We start from the raw sequence: 20,610 nt of genomic DNA, 5'->3' as shown, positions 1-20,610 counted from the left end.
CAGGGGAAAATACACTTAGGAGAAATACATTTGGGAGTCAGTAGAGTATAGATAGAACCCAAAGTCATGAAAGACAGTGATAATAACGCCTAAGAAGTAAATGAATATACAGAGGATTGAGGACACAGGCTCCTTTCATTGTCCAGTCACTCCTGGGTAGAGTACTAAAGAGTGTATAAAAGGAAATTGAGAAGAAAAACTAGAGAATCCAGAAATAGTTCAGATTGTTCATTCATTCCACAGATACTTATGAGCATCTGTTCTTTGCCAGAGGTTCTACCAGCCTTTGGGAAAACGTGGCAGACCAGGCATGGGCCATGCCTTCAAGTAGTTCACTTCCATCAGGGTGAACACTCAAGGACAGGAATAGAGATAAACCCCAGTGCAGTGAAGAGGAGTCGCCTCAGAGTAACAATGGGCGTGGAGAAATGACTCCTTGTTCTGCGAGTAAAGGAAACTGCCTTTAATCTATCTGCCTCCCACAAAGATAAGCCAGGCCAATGGGAACCCCTGGCAACAAGATAACAGAAAATACAAATTAGGAGATAAGAAAAAAGTAAGATGGTAGAAAAGGGGAGAGGGGAGGAAGTAGGAACCAGTAGAGACTTAACAGTGATATCCTTAGCATAAACTAGCTTATACCTGTCCTATATTTTAGTCAACTTTCAAATGTCCAGAGGCAAACATAGACTTATATTTAATCTCAAAAGACAGGTTTCATTATGTTACGCAAATACCTCCTGAGCACTTACAGTATTTCATCCTGAAATGAAACAAGTCTCATTAATAAGAATTGCATTCTAATGAAACCTTCCATTGTATTTTTTTAAAGATTTTATTTTTAGGTAATCTCTACACCCAACGTGGGGCTCAAACTCACAGCTCTGAGATCGAGTTGCATGCTCTACTGACTAAGCCAGCTAGGCACCTCTCAATTGTATTTTTTTAATTCAACTACAGATGCTACAACAATGGAATATATTTCCCAAGATGTTAAATTCTTTCTCAAGAGCAATATTGGAGTAACATTCTAATATGCTTGGAAGTGTGTGGTTGGAGGAGATATCAGACCATTGATGAAAATTAAGAGCAGAAGGAAAAAATAAAGAAACACAGGAGGAAGAAGATAAAAAGGAATAAAATTGTTAACTATTTAATGAAAACAATTCGACAATCACTTCTTAGGGATTATTGTACGGATGTTGTAAAGAAAAAGGCAAGAGTTACAGGGTTTTTTGCTTTTGTTTTTGTTTTTACTGCACTGTACCTGGGTTTACTCTTGATAGGTTGGTTATAAGGACTAGGATGACTCCAGCACAGTGTCTAGAACCTGGGTGGCCAAGAATCTGATTCTGACAGTAACTAAGATACTTTTCTTGAACCCTGGCATTGAATCCTAGGCATTCTTTTGATTTATTTTGGGAAAAAAAAACAAAAACAAAAACAAAAAACACATGTTTAAGTTGGGGAGTCATTTCAGGTCTACTGCTTTCCTTAAAGCTTTATCCATGAATGTGATAGTGCTGCAATCTACCATAATTCATACTGTGGTCATGGTAGTTTACTCTGCTGCGTGTAAGATGAGCTTCAGGCCGGGGGAGAGGGGAATTCTCCCTAAATCATATATGTATTCAGAACCCTAAGTCTAGCTGGAGGAAGAAAGAGAACATGACTTTATTACTTTAGGTTTAAGAAGAATCAATAGTCCTGGGACACTATCTGACAGAAGTTTGGAAATCTAGAACAGAACATGGAAGCACCAGAGGGGTGATGCTGAAGGTGAGGAGAAGAATTCATTCATTCACTCATTCAAAACGTATTTACTAGGCTCTTAGTATATACCAGGGACTGTACTAAGATCTGTGGGCAAACAGTGAGCAAAATTCAACATGTTTCCCCTCCTGATGGAGTTTACAATCAAAAGCATTGATTTTTAAAGTGGGGGGTACAAGCGTCCTATGGATTGAGCCAGATGGTACAGTTAGGAAACAGCATGCATAAAATGTTAGAACTTTGTAGTTACTTTTGCCTTAACCTAAGAAAAAATATTTAATGTATGATTTGACAGTTATATAAGTCCATAATTTAAAAAAACACAAATATTTTGGTAGTACAGGCTTAAAACATTTTACTGATAAGTGAGCACAATAAAAACAATTGAGTGTACTGTAAAACTTGATATTTTTGGAATACCAAGTTAAATTTGAAACTTTTAAAACCGGGAAAGACAGAACAGAATAGGGTAACAGAGAGCTGAACTAATGCCAGCCTTGGGTTGCTAGCAGAAGAGTGAAGAATCAATAAAATATCTTTACCAAACTCTTCTATGTTTCTAGCACTTACTTTTCACATGGCCCTTATCAGAAATCTTATTTAATCTGTGTATCTCGGTTTCCATTGTAGCATTTACCACTGCATGGTGGTTGTGTATCACCTTAGGCAGAGGGGTTCCTTGAAGTGTATTATTCCTAACAGCTAGCATGGAACTTGACAAACTGAAGCCATTTAATGTTTGTGGTGTTGAGTGACAATTGACTATTAAAAGTCTCAATTATTTGTGTATGTTTAAATTTTTAAAATATTTTATTTATTTATTTGACAGACAGATCACACGTAGGCAGAGAGGCAGGTAGGGGGAGGGGCGGGAAGGGCGGGGGGAGCAGGCTCCCTTGCGGAGCAGAGAGCCCCATGCAGGGCTCCATTCCAGGTCTCTGGGATCATGACCTGAGCAGAAGACAGAGGCTTTAACCCACTGAGCCATCCAGGCACCCCTGCGTATGTTTAAATTGCCTTATTTGTATACAGTTTGTACACCTGTATTCTTACTGCAATGGCCCAGTGCCTGGAACACAGCTGGTACATGATAAACACTACACTGTAATTATGTAAAAGAATTTGCTTACATTAAATGGTTGACTATGCTGGCTCAATGGACATGGGTAGTAAGAAGGCGCAAGGAAAAAGGCTTAATTTCTGGAGCTTGATATGGGGCAAGGGTGGATTACTGGGATGACAAAGGCTTGAAGTTACCCAACACCTGTAAAAAAAAAAAAAAACAGCGAGGATCTATTTGTGCCTGGAGCACAAAACACTCCGCCTTAAGTGTTTACATTTGTCTATCTGAAAAGGTGTCACTTGCTTGGCCACCTTTCCTCCTTTTAAAAACCTCTGGAATAATTTCTAGAGTAGAAATGAAGTTGGCAGTGACCTCTGAGAAAGAGAGTCCCTAAGAAAAATCACAGTAAGGGAGCTCACTATAAGATCAATTTTGAGTGCTTTTCGCTGTTGCCTTGTCTTGCTCAACTGCAGGCCTTCGCTCTGGTGGTCCGCGTAGGTATTTAACCCTTTCAGCTAAAACCAAGGGGAACTGGATCCCTTTCAGAATCATAAAGGCGAGTGGGCTTCCCGTCGTCCAAACGCGGCCATACAACCATGCCCTGCCTGGCTTTCCGCGACGCAGGGTTCAGGGCATCAGGAACTTCACCGCCGCTATTGCGCAGGCTCTGCGTTCCACGCAGGCTTATTAGAAGGCGACGGGGGAAAATTGCCCGGACACACGTGAACCCGAGGGCACCAACCCGGGCCTCGGCTCCCCGCTGCCTCGGATTCTGGAATTTACAATCACGAAAGTTCTATTGTTTCGCTATTGGCTCCAGGGCCGCATGACATCATAGCGCTTGATTCAGCCTTCGGGCGCCGATTGGCTGGCCGCGCCATTGTGACGTCACGGTCAGCCCACGTTCTGATTGTAGATACCCGGCGCCTTCCTCTTCCCATCGCGGCGGTTCCGCGCTACCGGAGCCTCCCTCTCACAGCCTCCTCGGCTCCGCTGGCCCCGGGCGCCCCTGCCGCCGCCCCTCGGACTACGAGGTAAGCCGTCAGCTCCCTCGAAACTTCGCCTGGGGCCGCCGCTCGGCCATGACACCGGCGCGGGCGCGCGGCCGGGACGCGAGGGCTGCGACCCCGCCGTTAGGACCGGACCCAGGGCAGTTACGGCCGCCGGCGCGCGTCCGCGTGGTGGAGAAGCGCGGCGGCTCCCGGGGCACGGACGGCCGGTGCGGGAGCGCGGTGCCGGCGCGTGGCTGGGCGCCTCGGGAGTTCCCCGGTGCTGCAGGCTCTCCTGCTCGGCGAGGGGAAGCCGCCGGCGGGGACGTTTGCTCGCTGACAGGCGCCGCGGGGACCCACACTGTGCCCAGACCACGGGCGGGAAGAGGACTCTCAGAGCTCGAGCCCGCCCGCCCTGTCGGGATGAACTCGCAGATGAGAGGACCAGGGAAGCGCCCGCCGGGAGAGAGAGTGCTCTCGTTGGAGCAGAACGGAACCTCGCTGAGTTCGGAGAACCTCTGCCGGCTCGCGGGTCCGCTCGGCACCGAGAGCCATGGCGCGCCCTCCCTCGCCCCGCGCGGAGCCCGCGGAGCCGGCAGTGAAGGGACCTCCCCCATCCCCGCCGGCCTTTCCTTTTTCCCTTTCCTCTCCCCGCCTCTGCCTCCCGGAGGGAAGCCCGCTAGCTCAGGGCCACTCGGGTTTTATTAAAACCAGAGAGCTGCGGCCGGCGGTACTCGGGGAGGGATGAGGCCGGCAGGGAAGCGGAGGGGGAGGGTGGGGGGGCGGGGACTCGAGGGCGATCTGGGCGGCCCTTTGGGGAGTCCCGGCGCGGGAGCGGAGGACCGGGAAAGAGGAGCGCAGCGCAGCAGCGGCTCTGGGCTGGCGAAGCCCCAGGTCGTGGCTTTTGAGACTTGTAAGGGAAAGTGCCCTTTTACAGTTTCCACGCTTGCAAGACTCGCTCCTCTGTGCCGCGTCTGCCCGCCCGCCCGCGTCTGGGTGGTGGTGGGGCGGGGGGTGGGGGTGTGGGAGTCGTGCCTGAAGCAAGAGTTGTTCTTTTGAACTGTCTCTTGCAACCGTTCCGTTCTCTTGCACTTTAAGGGTGGTTTCGCCTTCTCACGACTGTAGTTAAGCTCATCTCCCGGTTTCTTGATTGCAGATTTGGAGAATGCATTAGGCCAACTTTGGTGCTCCAGGAATACGACTCTTCCGTACGTGGGGCTCACGTATGGAAGAAGCCGGTGCCTGACTTATTAGCTGGGCTGGGGAACCGAGAGGTGCCAGCGGTGGGAGTTGGAGGGGCGGAGGGCGGGTAGGATTGTGGCGAGGGAACAGCCTTAATTCTCCAATAACGGACCCGAGGCAGGAAGTGCTTTTTAGAGTTGTGCGGAAGAGCTAATGTTGCTTGTGAGATTTAGTAACGTGTTCTTCTAACTGCTTGGTAGATAACCTGTTGGTTTACACTTGTTTTACTTAAACATCTCAGTCAACAGCATTTGGTGCAGAATCTGCAGATACTGACATGGCGGGTTTTGCGTTCTATGACTGTGGATGTACGCTGTAACTTTGTATCTTCGGTTAGGACACGAGTGAATTCCTTTTGTAGTCAGCTTCAGATGCTGCCTGGGATTCTCCTTGTAAGCTCCGCGCTTGAAGGAGAAATGTAGCTCACGTCCCTTTTAGCTTCTTACCCCAGATTATAAATTCTCATTGCCGGGAGCTTTTCTTGTACTGTTTCTCTTTTTGCATTTTCTTTCCCATTTCTAACTGAAGACAAAAAGGAAAATGTCATTGATGGCTACAGATGGCTAATTTTACAGAATATGGAACTTCGCTGAAAAGTGAAAGTAGGAAGCATATTAAAATTTGTCAGATTTTTCAAGAAAAGTGTCTATGACTTCAAACACTATCCTCGTCCCCTTGACCCAATTTTCTTATGTATAAATGGGTGTTTTCTGTTGCAGAATTTTTATAGATTTCAGGAGCTACTAATGGAAGTCTGGCTTGGGGTCCACCAAATAGTGGTTTAATAAATGCTTCCTTATTTTTCTTCCTGGGAAAGTGAGATTTAGAGGATGTGGCCAAGAATAAACCTCAAGAATCTCAGTTTTAATCTTAAAACTTTAGGTTTTCACAGATACAAAATCCAGTATCCTTATGAAGTCACTTTTGAAGTGAGATAGGTTATCTCATTGCCTGGAACTAGCAGAGCCTCGTTTTTTCCACCTGACCTCTTAGAGACCTTAACGTGTGTGCAAGGATCTTTTTTTTTTTTTTTTAAATCTTTTCAATATTTTCAATATTATTCAATATTTTCAGTATTATGCTCTCAGCATAATATTGATTGCCATCCTGCTGCTAGAGGTGAGTCTCAATCCTTGGCTGTCTTATTTTCCAGATGAATTATATAATCAAGGCAAAACTGTTTACCTTCCTTTCAGGCAACTTTGATGTCCAAGGAGATAGTAGAGAGTGTGAGTGATAGTTTTATTTCTTTTTTTACTTGGCCACATCCTCTCCCCTAGGACATTTTGATGTTGAATTCCTCTTCTGTGCTGCTAACTCTTCTGTTACTGATGGGATGATCTTTCCAGTAGTTGTCCATAAATACGTCTTCTTTTTTGAGGGACATTCAGTTTCAGGAATCGATGGGAGCCCCTTCTGATTAATAGTTGTTTGCCCTATGTAGTTCTTACCTGTTTGGAAAGCGCTGTCCTTTACTACTTCTTTGAAAGAATTGAGACCTAAGGCCTAGAGATGCCAAGCGACTTGTCCAAATTGACAAAGCCTTGTCTCCAGTATTATACCCACTTTTTCTGTTCTTGTACTGCTAGGATTTGTTCAGTCAGCTGTGTCTAATCTATGTAACTCTGTTACACTGTAACTTAAAAATCTAACCTAGTCAACCTAAGATTGAGTTTGTCATCTTTCAGATCTACCTAAAATCTCTTCCCTTCCTTTTTTTTCCCCTAGATGTCTTTTTAATTCATTGACTTGTCAGTTATATGTAGTTTGTGTGTGTTGGGAGAGGTTATATACAAAGCTGAATGACACAGTTCTAACTCCAAAGGTCTTCCTGAATTGATTTACATGTTAATTCTTTCATACCCATACAAAATCTATGCCTTGCACTAAAAAGGGGGCAAACACAGATTTCTGGAGGACTCGTGTAACTATGTCTGAGAAAGCTTTATGTGGCAGAGCTATTTATGTTAGACATTTCAATGCTTACCACCATAAGATTGGTTAGGATGCTTTCAGTACATACAGGAAACAGAAGACCTGACTCAAATGGGCTTAAATGACCACCTGACCTGAAAAATTCTGGGGGCAAAAGTTCCTATCAGTGTCTCTGCAGTCCTTTCAGATGATGGTTATGTCCAGAGGCTGATTTTGCAAGATGACTGCCAGCAACTCTCTGGAATTCATTAACATATTCTCATGTAGGAACATCATTTTCCATCACCTTCCAAAGAGGGTCCTTGGCTTTGAGGGAATTAACTTAAGCCTGGAAATCTGGTAACCTGGGGACCCACTCCAGAACTGAGGAAGTGGATTTAAATCTCACCTCACCTGTTGAGCTGCCACTGTACCTTCAGTGAGGACCAGTGTGTGGACACAGGGAAGTCAGCCACATTGTGAACTGGAAGGGACTCCAAGGATATCAGTCCTAAAGAGATGATCGGATTAAAGTGGGTAGAATTGAGTCAGCATTTGAATGTAGCCTTAAATTTCATAAAGGAGTCTTACTGATTTGAAGAGATAGGACAGGCATTCCAGGACAGAAGGAGTTCGGAGAGCAAACATCTGTGGAATCGCTGGGCAAAAATCGAGTAACCCAGTTGGCTGAAGCTGATACTGCAGAAGTGAAAGAAAAGGTTACAAAGGCAAGTTGTTGATGGTAATAATGGCTCTTTATTACTGAGCTCTTATTAGTGTCAAACCCTACAGTGAACGCATTATATGGATTTATTCCAGTTGCTCTTAATTGGTGCTGTGAACCTTCCCCGCTTTACAGATGAGGAGTTGGAGGCTTAGTGAAGTTTAGACCCTTGGCCAGGGTCACTAAACATTCCAGCCCAGGTCATCTTGAGCCCTTAGCCTGGCTGCTCTCCTGAGCTTACAGAGTAGCACTGAAGCTTTCAAACTAGGAGTACATTATGACTGCGGTGCTCCAGGAGTATGACTTATCAGAATGTGTAGGATGGATTGGCTTGGACAGAAGCTAGGACTTGGAGATGGGTTGGGAGGCTGTAAGGCGGCCAAGGGCAGTGAGAAAACCCCACGTGGAACCACAGCCGTGAGCACAGGCTGAGGAGAGCTACTTAATTGTATGAGATTATTTCTAGGATAAGTACATGAGACCTGGAGACCAGTGGATTTGAGGGCCAACAAGATGAAGAACACTCATAAGACGGGTCGAAGAAACGTGGCGTTACAGAGGAAGAAAAAGGAAGCTTTGTGATCAAGTGGAATATCCAGATGGCCCAGATACATATCTGGACAAGCTGCTTCACACACACACATCTCTGTTGGCCACTTTTTTTTGGTCACCCTTAACAGCTCTGTGTTTCCACATTTCATCCATTTTCAGTGTTGCTCATGTTTCAGCATATCTTGGGAGAGACGCGACTTACAACCCCGTGGCCTCTTAAAATCACTGCCGGCACTTCACATTTTAATATTACTGAAATTAGAACGCTTCCCAACTTTTAATGAAGTATCATTGGTGAGAGTAGGAAAAGCCAGTGTTGGTAAACTCATGCAGCTGATTCTGGCAGAACCATGAGTAAGAACCAAGGCTGCTGGGCTCCATCCCTCAGCTGACTTACCTCAGCTAGTGTAATCCGAAAATCAGTGATGCCTCTTGACAGGATTAGTAAAGTGTATGCATAGTTCTTTATTACAACTGAAATAATTTGAGAAGACGGGAAAGCATAGTTGTTTAAGTAGGGGGGGCTCACCTTTGTATAGAACCTGGCTTCCTATCCTAACTTGCCACCAACCAAGAGAAAATCAGCTCTGGGTATTGGTCTCTTTTTCTTTAAGAGATTAAGGTGACTTCCAAGAACTAAATTTTTTTATTTTTACTTTTGCCAAGAGCAAATCCCTTGTCTCTGTTTGACTAGGAATAGAGCATGGAAGTTGAAATCATTTAGGTTCTAGAAAGGCAACTGCAAAATCAGTGATGGGAGTTACAGTTTTCTCTTTGAGGTTAAGCTAGACTGCTGGACATGTTCTGGCCAAGCAAAGTGAATTGTTTAGGAAAGTAACCTGACCTAATTTTGAGTATTGGTAATACAACAGCCCCCCCCACCCCACTCACCCACACATATCCCCAATCCCCCTTTGAACCCATAAATGTTATCATTAACAAACTGTTTGGTTCTCAATGGCCTCCTGCTAGTATATTTTCTCAGTGGGAACTTTTTTTTTGACTTGTGTATTTCCTTTTATATTTGTGTGGTCCCTGTATATAAAGTATTGGTACTTAGTGTTCAGAAAGACTAAATTCCCACCCTTCCTCCTCCCCAGCCCCATTCCATTTGTGTTTGAAGTACAGTGATGTGTAACCTTCTTTCTTAAATTAGACATTTGTACTTTTGTTTGATGTCTTTCCTGACAGAGATTTACGTTATCATTTCTTTTTAAAAAGTGTTTCTGTGCTGATACTGTCATGCTTTCTTTTGTTAGGAGAGTAACCATTTTCTTGAAACACCTGCAGTTTCTAAGTATAATCCTACTACATTAGGGCCCTCTTGCTAGCACATGCTGGTTACAGTTTCCATCTCTAAGAAGTTCTACCTTTGCCCTTTCCTGTCCCCATTGTCAACAATTTCACCCTGTCAGAACAATCTTTATAAGCCCATACTAAAAAGACCTAATTAAAGTCATGCTGGAGAATTGGCTGTTCAAGTGTTTATTGTATCTGTTATACTGAACCACAGAGTACCTGTTCTCCTCTTGTCTTGGTATAATAGTAAATGCTACTACAGAGTAGTTGTTACAAATTTCTCTTTCCCCAAAGAATAGTTCTCATGATACCAAATTCGATAATTATTCATTACCTCTCTGGGAATTTGGCAGTGTGGTGTATGTCTCTAGGGGGTAGTGTTCAGGATACTTCTGCTTCAGTTTTTGGCAGAGGAAGTAAATTAATATTTACAGAAGTTGTTACCTCCATCTGCCATATTTGTGAGCTGTTATGTACCTCTGTGAAAATTTGAGTTTTACTTCTTACAGAGCTTCTAAATATTTACTGTGGATCTGAGGTACATTTGTAAGAGCATCTAGTATGCCTTTTTTTAAGTAAGCAAAGTTATGGGAAGTCCATTAAAGCTACTGCCTTTCAAGTTAGCAGCCACATGTCCAGATGGGGTTCCAGCTCTGCCACTTATGACTGGGTAGAACTGGGAGGTGGTAATATCTTTGCCTACTTTGGAAGGGTATTCAAACCATCAGTAGTAAACATGAAGGTTAAGTTGGGGGCTGAATTTGATAATCATGGTAAAGAGATCTCTCTCTTGTATAGGATGTCCATTGAAGCATTGTAATATAATAACAAAAGATTGCAAGATACAATAGGGTAAATGCTCTTCAGAAGAAGGAATTACAGATGAGCAATAAGCAGTTGCTGCTTATAAAAAGAATGGGCCTTTTCTGTGGGTGCTGAATATAACTGTTCAACAGCACATACTAGGTGCTTTTCTGAAGTGCTCCACCTATATATTTTGGCCTCACAAAACCCCACAAGATAAGTACCCCAATTTTACAGATGCAGAAATTAAATCACAGAAAGGTGAAGTGACTCATGTAAAGGCTCCACAGTCAGTAGCCGGCAGAGCCAGGTTTCAAACCCAGGCAGTCTGGCCCTAGACAGCTCTCAGCCACCCTGCTACTCTGTAAGCCTGGGACACTAGGTATAGCCATCTTTCCATCTGCAGCTCTAGATACAGAACTAGAGGAAACAAAGTTGTTTCTTATTCATCATTACATTCTGAGAGGTTGACGGTATAATGAATACAGAACTTTTGACAATAACTAAACACAGGTTTAGACAAAGAAAGCTAACAAAATAACATTTATGATCAGTCCTTGAAAGGGTAAACTTTTGTTTGTTCTTAAGTCCTTTTTTCACAATTCTGTACTTAAGCATTCTCTTTTTGGTGTAATCAGCAACACAGACACAGAAGAGTTCTAGAATCTTTGGTGTAAAAAAATCCGTGCCCAAAAGCTCAGTTGCCAATAGGCTGGATTGGTGTGATGGCCATGGGCATCCAGCATCAGTTTCCTTACCTGGCCTCAGCTGCAGCTGGTTTGATTTACAAGGTGTATAAGACCTGAGAGGTGTGGGCTGGGAGGGAAGGGCACCCAGATCCTCTAGGGAGCCTCTGTCTCCAGCTTGTCTGATTTCCCTTGGACGGAGGTGTAAGTCATGTGGATTTTGAAAACATCTACTAGGTCATTCTGACACAGGCCCAGTAAAAGGCCACCTGTTCAGGCTCAAGATAGACACGTTTATCACCACCCTTAGTTCTCTTGGGGTTATTAGAGTCTCTTAGAACTTTTTGATTTTCTTTCTGGGCGTGGCTTAGTAGATCTAACAACATGATGGTTATGTTCCTAAAATAATAAGAGAATCACAAAATTCAGAGTGACCTACATATTAACATGGACTGTGACCAGGTGGTAACTGCTGGCTTTGGACATACTCTGTAGAAGAGACGAATAAATGATTACCAGATTGTATTTGCTTTTAAAAATGCCACATTGTGGCAGACTTTTTTTTTTTTTTTTTAAATTTGAGAGAGAGAGAGTGAGTACAAACAGGGAGGGGCAGAAGAAGAAGAACAGACAGACTCTTCGTTGATCAGGGAACTCACACAGGGCTGGATCTCGGAATCCTGAGATCATGACCTGAGTCAAAGGCAGATGCTTAACCCACTGAGCCAGCCACCCAGGGGCCCCAAACTGTGTGCGCGTGTGCGTGTGTGTTTTAAACATATTTGAACTCCACCTCTCCCTCTCCTCATTCACCTTCATAACCTAGTAACATTTATAAAATGTGGGTGTTTGGATTCATTTTAAACAAAGAAATGTGTTCTCATGTCATGTGCCTTATTTATGTTAGACAGGCTCAAATTTAAATCCTTCAAGACTTCTGGGGGTTGCATAACCTATCTTAATTTTGTTTTTCCACCCTCTTTTAATTTCAACCAAGGCTATGATGTTGCCTTTGTGTATTGGTATGAATTAGCTTGAAGAACATGATAATTTACTTTGAATATTCAAGTAATCACATCAGTTAAGAGACTGCAATCAGATAAGAATTATAAATAGCTGCCGTAGCAGAAAAGCTTAAAAGTCCCTTAAATGTTTGTCTCCCAGCTTTTATTTATTTATTTGACAGGCAGAGATAACAAGTAGGCAGAGAGAAAGAGAGAAAGGGTGCTCCCTGCTGCACAGAGCCCAATGCGGGGCTTGATCCCAGGACCCTGGGATCATGACCTGAGCCAAAGGCAGAGGCTTTAACCCACTGAGCCACCCAGGCACCCCTCCCAGCTATTTTCAATTGGCAGTCTGACTTAGATGTTTAGGAATATGAAGCATTTCTTGAACTCTTTAAGCTTAGTCTTTAAGACAACCATTAGAGGCATGCAAAAGATCTCGATTTCCATGATGGGCTTTGGCCATTGATTTTCTTGAAGCATACTTATAGAGGAGACAGTGGTTGCCCTGTGAAACAGATGAGAGTTTCTCCAAAGAGCCTCTTAAACACAGTATCTCAGGACTTCTATGTCCCCAGGAGAATGCTATAAATACTATGCTTGCTTCCTCTTCAGAGCAGCTCTCTTTCTTGTTTACTTGGCAAGGACTGGTAGGTTTGGAATAGGCTCAGTGACCCCAGAGGAAGATGGCTATGAATGTAGTACACAGAGAGGTGCTTTTCACTGAGCCTTGGTACAGAGCTTCTTGATTGAGTTTATCATCATTTTGAGAAATGGGACTGGCATATGTTAAAGGACTTCCCAAAATAGAAGATTTAGGTGAGTAATTGCAAAGTATTGTTGGAAGACCAATCTCAGTGGGTGATGTACGTGGCCATAGGTTTGACTGTCCACCTAGTTTCCATCTCATTTATTTCTAATCCACCTCTTCTGAGCTCCAGATTCAACTTCTCAGCGAGGTTCACCTGGATGCCCTACAAACATGTCTGTCCTGTTGGCCAGCGTGGTCAGGGGCACCACCATCCGCCAGTTTGCCCAAGCTTCGAGCTGGCACTGGTGTTGGGGTCCTCCTCTCTCATCAGCCATGTCCTTCCTTCCCTCACTCTAGCTGTCAGTCCTTTCAGGTTCCTCTCTGTCTCTCTCTGCAGCCTCCCCCCCCCCCCCAACATCCAACCCTTGTAGCACTTCGGATCCTAACTGGACAACTACAGTTTCTCCATGTCTCCTTCCTGTCTTCCCTCTGGTCTGGTCCATATGCTGTTGTCACAGCAGTGTCCTGACACGTTAATAGGATCCTTTCACTCCATCCTAAAAGCTTCATTTTCTCTCTCTTCATTTCCTGCCACTTGATTGCCTGCACCTCTCACCCTGAACACACCACAGACGTCATTTCTGTTCCTGTGCTTGTCTGTTCCCATCTCTGCTCTGCACAGGCTGTGTCTGAATGCTTCCTCCTCAGTTGCTCCCCAGCAAACGGATACAAGAGTAAAGCCAATTTAATAGCATAAAAAGCTCTGTTCTTCATGAGTGAAATCCTCACACCGTAGAGCCTGTGGTCTTTTTGACTGAATCAAATGTCCCCACCCCTGCCTATTTGTATAACCTTGGTTCTGATATCTAACCTTTGTGTGCCTCAGTTTCCTCATTCTTAATGTAAGGATGACTTTCCTTTTCTTTTTGCTCAGTGTCTGGCACATTTATCTCTTTGTCCTCGGGACATATATACCATCAGGCGTGTGGTAGCTGTCTGGCAATTATTTGCGTGAATGTGTCCTTAAAGATGTAGCTTTCACATATCAGTTCAGTAATCTGTGCTAATGGCTGTGTGAAGATGGATGGTAGTCTGAGAATGCAAAATATTTCAGGAATGAGGAGCCCACCTAGCAGGGGACTGTGGAGAACTGGCTTCCCTGCCTATAGGGTTACCATTTCCTACTCCAAGCTGAGGGAAAAGAGCAGCAATAGCCCTCGGGCCATACAAATTGCTGGACATCCAACTTAGCCAGGAGCAAAGGTGACGTGTCCTATTATTTTAAAGAACCTTGCTTATTTGCTTATTACCTTGTAAAGCATTCACATAGGCTATGCCAGTGATAGACCACACCCATGGCACTATGCCCAGGGAATGAAGAGAGTCAACTCTGGTATCTTGACATCCAGCTATTTCATGCTAAAATAGTGAAGGAAGCTATGGAGAGGGCCTCTGGATAGAGCAAATTACATGAGACTGGGCAATGTCAGGTGTGTTTGGTGCTCCCGAGTTTTGCTGTTTTTGAGTCCAGTTCTAGGGTCCTAGAAGAAAGTAGTACAAGATAATGCTGCAGAAGTGTTTGGAAATCATGGAAGCCTTTAATGTAAGACTAAGTGGATTAGACTTAATTCTTTAAGCACTAGGGAGCCAATTAACACTTGGTATCAAAGGATGTAGTGTGATTTTCTTAACAGCAAATTCTGCATTTTTTTTTTTAACTTTTGCCTGTCTGGATGCTTTGTATCAAGTGGTTGTGGTCAGCAGAATAGCAGCACCCCAAAGATGGCTGTGCCCTAATTCCCAGCACCTGTGTGAAGATGCCAGGTTACAGGGAAAGGGGAATTAGTGGTTGCAGATGGGATTGAGGTTGTTGATCAACTAACTAAAATAGGAGATTATCAGATTATCTCAAATCATCCAGGTGAGTTTGGTGGTAATCACAGGTATCCTCGATTATGGAAGAGGAAGGCAGAAGACTAGAACAGTGGTGGCACAAGGAGACTTGGCCCAGCGTTGCTTGCTTTCAAGATTAATGAAGGGACCTTGAACCAAGAAATGCAAGCAGGAAGAGGATTCTCCTGTAAGAGCCTCCAGAAAGGAGCGCAGCCCTGCTGCCGTCTTTTTTTTTTTTTCCCTGCTGCCATCTTTGATTTTAGTCTGAGACTCATTTGAGTCATCTGATATCCTGAAATGGAATAGGAGTTTGTGTTGTTTTAAGCTCTTTAGTTTGTGGCAGTTGTTACAGTAGCCATGGAAAACCGAAACAGTGGTCAGTATTTGTTTGCCTCGTGAAGGAGAGCTGGGCATTCATCAGTGTGACAGATCCATTTGTTGCAGAGATTGGCTAGGAGGAAGTTCTGCGTGGTAGAGGGGTAAGGACTGATGGGGTGAAGCTGGAGAGGGAGGGAGGGAGGAGAGAAAGGGAGGGGATGCTGAAATCGCAGAACTTCTACAGGACTGGAAGCCTGGGTGGCCGGGTGTTTAGGGTGGGCGAGGGATGGAGTATATTTTCGGGGCTGGGCTTCAGGGAAAGTTACAGAGCCAGTAACAGAAATGTGGGAATCAGAAGGAAGAGAAGATTGTGAAGAGAAGTATGATGAATTCAGTTTCTGGCTTACTGCGTTTGGGTTCAGGAACATCACCTGTGTGTAGATGGAGAGAGAGCAAACTGGCCCCTGGGATGTAGGATTGGGTATCACTGGTCATGATTTTAATCTATATTGTTTCTTTAAATTTCCCCAAGATAGAGACTCAGTGACCCTTTTTAAAAATCCAGTTATGTTATATTCCTTAAAAGTTTAGGTTGTTTTTTTCTAGTGCTTTACAAAAATTATTTCTGCTGCCATTCAGATTCTGTATACCCTTAAATTTTTTAAATAAATACAATTAAGTTAATACTAAATAAATAATACATTTAAGTAAAATAAAATTAACAAACTTCTGTGACCTTCTCTTGCATATTTTTTTCTGTGCTGCAGGCCACCATTCCAGAAGCCTCTCTGGTTCACATTGGTCTATGTCACCTTGCTAGTCACTCAGGGTCCTATTTCCCGGTCCTGAAACTGTCAGGTCTCCCTTACTGAGTCAGGTAGGATAGAGCCCTAAGCAAACCTTGGCTTGTGTGGAAAAAGAGACCTGAACGTTTCTTCCTGTGTCATTACAACAGCTGTTGTATCAATTTGTTGTTGAACTATGTACACCCCTATTTTAGACATGGTTATATCCTGAAAGTTCTTGGTTGCCATTCTTTTATTCTTCATAATGAGCTTATTTATAGTGATTGAAATTACAGCCCATTTCTTGGGAAATGGGAGAGAAACCATTTCAGGGCAACTATGTAGAACTTTTTGAGATGATAGATTTTTTTTTTTTTTTTTTTTTCTGTGCACCACATTGTTTTCCCACCTATCTGTTGATGCTGTTTTATCTGTTTGATCACCGTCCTTTACTTGGTGGCATTTGCACCATGTAATTGGAGCTTAAAAGAAGAAAAGGAAGATGTTTTAGTGAAGGCTGTACTGAATATAATCTAAATTTTTTAAAGCCAGTGAAGATAGGAGGTATGACTAATAAAATAATGACTTCCATAAACCACCCATGAAATCACTTTGATTTCATTGAGCTACTTATATTTCATTCTTCAAAAAAGAAAATGTGGGGTGCCTCGGTGGCTCAGTTGGTTTGGGGTCTGCCTTCGGCTCAGATCATGATCCAAGGGTCTTGGGATTGAGTCCTGTGTTGGGCTCCCTGCTCGGCCCTCGCTCTGCTTCTCTTTCTGCCTCTGTCAAATAAATAGATAAAATCTAAAAAAAAAAAAAGTTTCAAAAAAGGAAACTAGATTGAAATAAGAAATCGTATTCATTCTGACTTGACCAACTTAACTTTCTGTTCTCCCTTCCCTTTGCCCTTTGATTAAGACTTACGTGTGCTAAAATGTAGGTTGCATTTACCTTAATCAGTATCCTTATAAGACAGAGTCTCCCGAAACACCAAGAAAGCAGAAACCAAGTGCAAAATGGTTTGAAGCCCCTTTAAAAAGAAAAGAAAGGAGAAAGTGTTGGTCCCATTCAGTGCCCATTAGCATGTCAACTTTTTCTTTGAATTGAATCGTTTCCGCTAGTGAAATAGTCTACTTGGCTTATAGGCATTTCTCTGTAACATCTTCCAAACTAAGAAAGCAAATAAAGGAAAGATTATGTAGAGAGAAACCTACAAAAATACCTGCTCTGCAGCTCTGACCTAAAGGTGAGTGCCCTGAGTTTTGGGTGAAAAGTATGGAGTTTCTTCCTAACAGATGGGAGTAGGTAATATACCTTTGAGCATGTAAGTGTTAAGCTTTGCACAAGATTTATCCTCTCATTGGCTCTGCCTGTTCCAAATAAATACACTTCAAACAGTGAAAGGAGTCATGCTTGGAGAGGTGAAATGTCACTCTTAGATTCTTATTTTGGAGGAGGAAGGAGTGTGTGCAGTTTTCTCCCTCTTTTATTCATATGCATTCTCTGTCTATCTCTGCTGACCTGCTTTAAACTTCCTTCAGCTGGGACTCTGCTTTCCTTCTGCTAGTTATATTTCTGTGCACTGTCAGGGCCATACCTGCACCTGACACCTCATTTAGAGGAAGAAAGGAGGTGAGCGCACAGGCCAGCCAGTGGTGCTGGGATTAAACAGAGGTCGTGCTCCAGCCTGGCGGGGGGGGGGGGGCTTTCTTTCTGAGGTGGCTACATTTTGAAGTTTTGAAAAACCTGCACAATGCTAGCCTGAAATGAATTGCAGAATGAGTCAAACGAGGACTTGGTGAAAATTGGACAACGGATGTGACAACAGACAAATGGGAAGTCTGGTTTTTTAAAAGGTGTTTTGTTGTGGCAAATTGAAGTCAGGAAAGTGAATTTTTGACTTTCATTCTAAGCTAGCATTTTCTCTTTCTATAAAAAGAATATATAAGTTAACTTCAGCTTTTGTGTCATGGTTGATGAGTGGACATACTGTCTGCTCATACTGATGAGCAGAACTGCCTGAGGTGACTGGGCCACAGGAAACTTGCCGCTCTTGTTATTTATGACTTTAAATTTCAGTTTTGAGTGAGTAACAGTGTCCATGAGGAGTAGCCTCATTTGGAAAGGGAGGGAGTTAATAATCTTTGAATAAAGAACCTTCCAGAGTTCTTATGCCCACATGGTAATGTTGAAAATCAGCTCATCCTGTCTGACCAGTGTTGAATTTCTCATCATACCATACAATATATAACTTGATGAGCTGGTGGGGAACCGTAAGAACTTAATTATCTCCTGGGGGACTTTATTTTATTTTTTAATTTAAATTTAGTTAACATATAGTGTATTATTGGTTTCAGAGATAGAGGTCAGGGATTGATCAGTTTTACTTAACACCGAGTGCTCATTTTATCATGTGCCCTCCTTAATGCCTGTCACCTGGTTCCCCAACCCTTCCCCACCCCTCCCCTTAGTTTGTTTCCTATAGTTAAGAGTCTCTTATCTCATGAGGTACTTTAAAATATATTTATTTTGTTTCATTCATTATTGTTAGCTTGCTTTCAAAATGACTACATTTAAACGAGCTTCAAGTATTTGAGGGTGCAGTTTTTAACTACCATTAAAATATAAAGATAGATTTTGAAGTATATTTGGGGGGCGCCTGTGTGGCTCAGTGGGTTAAGCCTCTGCCTTCAATTCAGGTCATGATTTCAGGGTCCTGGGTTCGAGCCCCACATCAGGCTCTCTGCTGAAATATATTTGGGATAGTCACTGTTAAATTGGGAAGCTGAACTTATAATACCTTTTCAGCAATAAAACCTTGTAGAGAAGGAAAAAATTGTTTACATAATTGTTAATACATCTACTCTCAAATTTTTGGTCTTAGGACCTACACTTTTAAAAATTATTAAGAACTTCAGAGAGCTCTTGTTTATGTGGGTTACATCTTGAAATTTACTGTTAGAAATTATTTTTAATTAACAAATAGTAACACATCTAAATAATAATGAGTCCATTACATGATAATATAAGTAACCTATATTTTCCAAAACAAAAAAATTAGGCTGGTTTGGATCACTTTATCAAATAAATATGTGGGGTACCCTACTTAGGATGATATTTAAAAGTAAATCCTTGCCTTCTAACAATGCTGGTTGCTTGTGTGAATGATCCTGGAAGACTGTCAGCTGTCAGTTTTTTAAAATCCAAAGCAGAAAGGACTAAATTAAGAGATTGGTCTCAATAGCATAAATAGTTTTTTAGATGCTCATTTTATTTTTTTATTTATCCCATTCTGTTTGCTATTTATACATTAATATTTGGGCTTTTAAATTGACTGGTTTTTGGAATAGTTTTTTTTTTTTTTTTAAAGATTTTATTTATTTATCTGACAGAGAGAGATCACAAGTAGGCAGAGAGGCAGGCAGAGAGAGAGGAGGAAGCAGGCTCCCTGCTGAGCAGAGAGCGCGATGCGGGACTCGATCCCAGGACCCTGAGATCATGACCTGAGCCGAAGGCAGCGGCTTAACCCACTGAGCCACCCAGGCACCCTGGAATAGTTTTTAAAATAGCTAATTTATTTTTTGTTCATACCTATTTGATACTGTTTGCCTGACTTTTTTTTTAGCTGCTGATTTTGGACAGTGCTTTTGCTTTAATAAAAATTTGCTGCATTCTGTCCTACTTCTCCGTCTTGTTCCGTTTACTCCATTTAACTTTCAGAATTTCATGTGTTCAGGAAAGGTCCCTCTGGCCTTTTCTGTGTAATGTCTGATCACGTAGAACTGTAGTTGGGTTTTAGTGAGCACTGCATGCACCTCTTCTTGATTTTACTCTAGGGGATTCTCTGAAAAATCTTCATACCACTAGTTCTAGGATGTGTACATCAGGTACATACTGAACTGCACTATTTGTACATACCAAGATTTTTCCAGGAGATGTATTTTGCACTGTCCATTATAATAGTCGTTGGTAGCCACAGTTACTCAGCACTTGAAATATCACTAGTGCAACTGAGGAACTGAGTTTTTAGTTTAATTTTAATTAATTTATTTTTAAATAGCCACATGGGGGTCATGGCCCTCTTACTGGGCAGTGCAGCTCCAAGGGTTTCTGGCAGCTTGTTTTTAATGACTCATGCATGGCTCATTCTTGACCTCGGTTTTTTTGCAGGCTCATCCATTCGTTTTTAGAAGAGCTTTTTGGTGTATTTTTGACAGTTTTAGAAGTGTTGTAGGAGTTAGGTTTCACTATCTGTAGATTGCCTTATCCCTAGGGAGGGAACTAGTGGGAATGTTGGATCTGAAGAAATGGAGAATGTTGATGTTGGCTGCTTTTTATGAGATTTTGAGATGCTTCTAGGTGAGGTTTAAGGGGAAAAACAAGGTGAAGGGAAGGATTTTTAGGTTGGGGAGCCTTGAACAGATTTGTCAGCAGAAAGAATCATCTTAGAGGCAGAGGAAATTGAAGGTAAAAGGAAATGGGAGTTTAAGAAATTCTTGAAAGAGGCAGGAGAGGATCCAGAGTGCAGGTAGGAAGGTGGAAAGCCACTCTTTATGAATTTGAAGGGAAAAGAATGATTTTTTTAAAAGTATATGAACTTTTCTTGATGTGAAAGTCACATAATATTACCCATTTTAAAGTGGACAACTCAGTGGTGTTTAGTTCAACCACAGTGTTGTGCTCCTGTTGCCTCTAATTCCAAAGCATTGTTACTGCACCCGAAGAAGATCCTGGGCCCGTTAGTGGTCACACTGTTCTCCCTGCCCCCACAGCCTCTAGGCAGCCACTAATCGTTCTATCTTGATGTATT

At 42.7% G+C, this 20,610-nt stretch overlaps 1 protein-coding gene across 3 annotated transcripts in view; it reads left to right on the top strand.

Moving 5' to 3' along the window:
- The first annotated feature begins 3,851 nt into the window (after window positions 1-3,851).
- ELOVL5 (ELOVL fatty acid elongase 5) overlaps window positions 3,852-20,610 on the top strand; it is a 71,657-nt gene continuing 54,898 nt past the window's right edge. Inside the window, exon 1 of one of the 3 annotated variants that reach the window (XM_059178270.1) lies at window positions 3,852-3,870. The gene's annotated coding sequence lies outside the window, so the exon portion shown is untranslated. Of the gene's footprint in view, window positions 3,871-4,670; window positions 4,720-13,681; window positions 13,704-20,610 lie in introns of those variants that run through there. The other 2 variants (XM_059178272.1, XM_059178273.1) reach the window with 2 other exon arrangements.

This window comes from Mustela lutreola, chromosome 6, assembly GCF_030435805.1.
Source record: "Mustela lutreola isolate mMusLut2 chromosome 6, mMusLut2.pri, whole genome shotgun sequence".
Classification (NCBI taxonomy): Eukaryota; Metazoa; Chordata; class Mammalia; order Carnivora; family Mustelidae; genus Mustela; species Mustela lutreola.
Note: the sequence above shows the minus strand (reverse complement) of the source record. Positions and strands in the feature narration are given on the sequence as shown.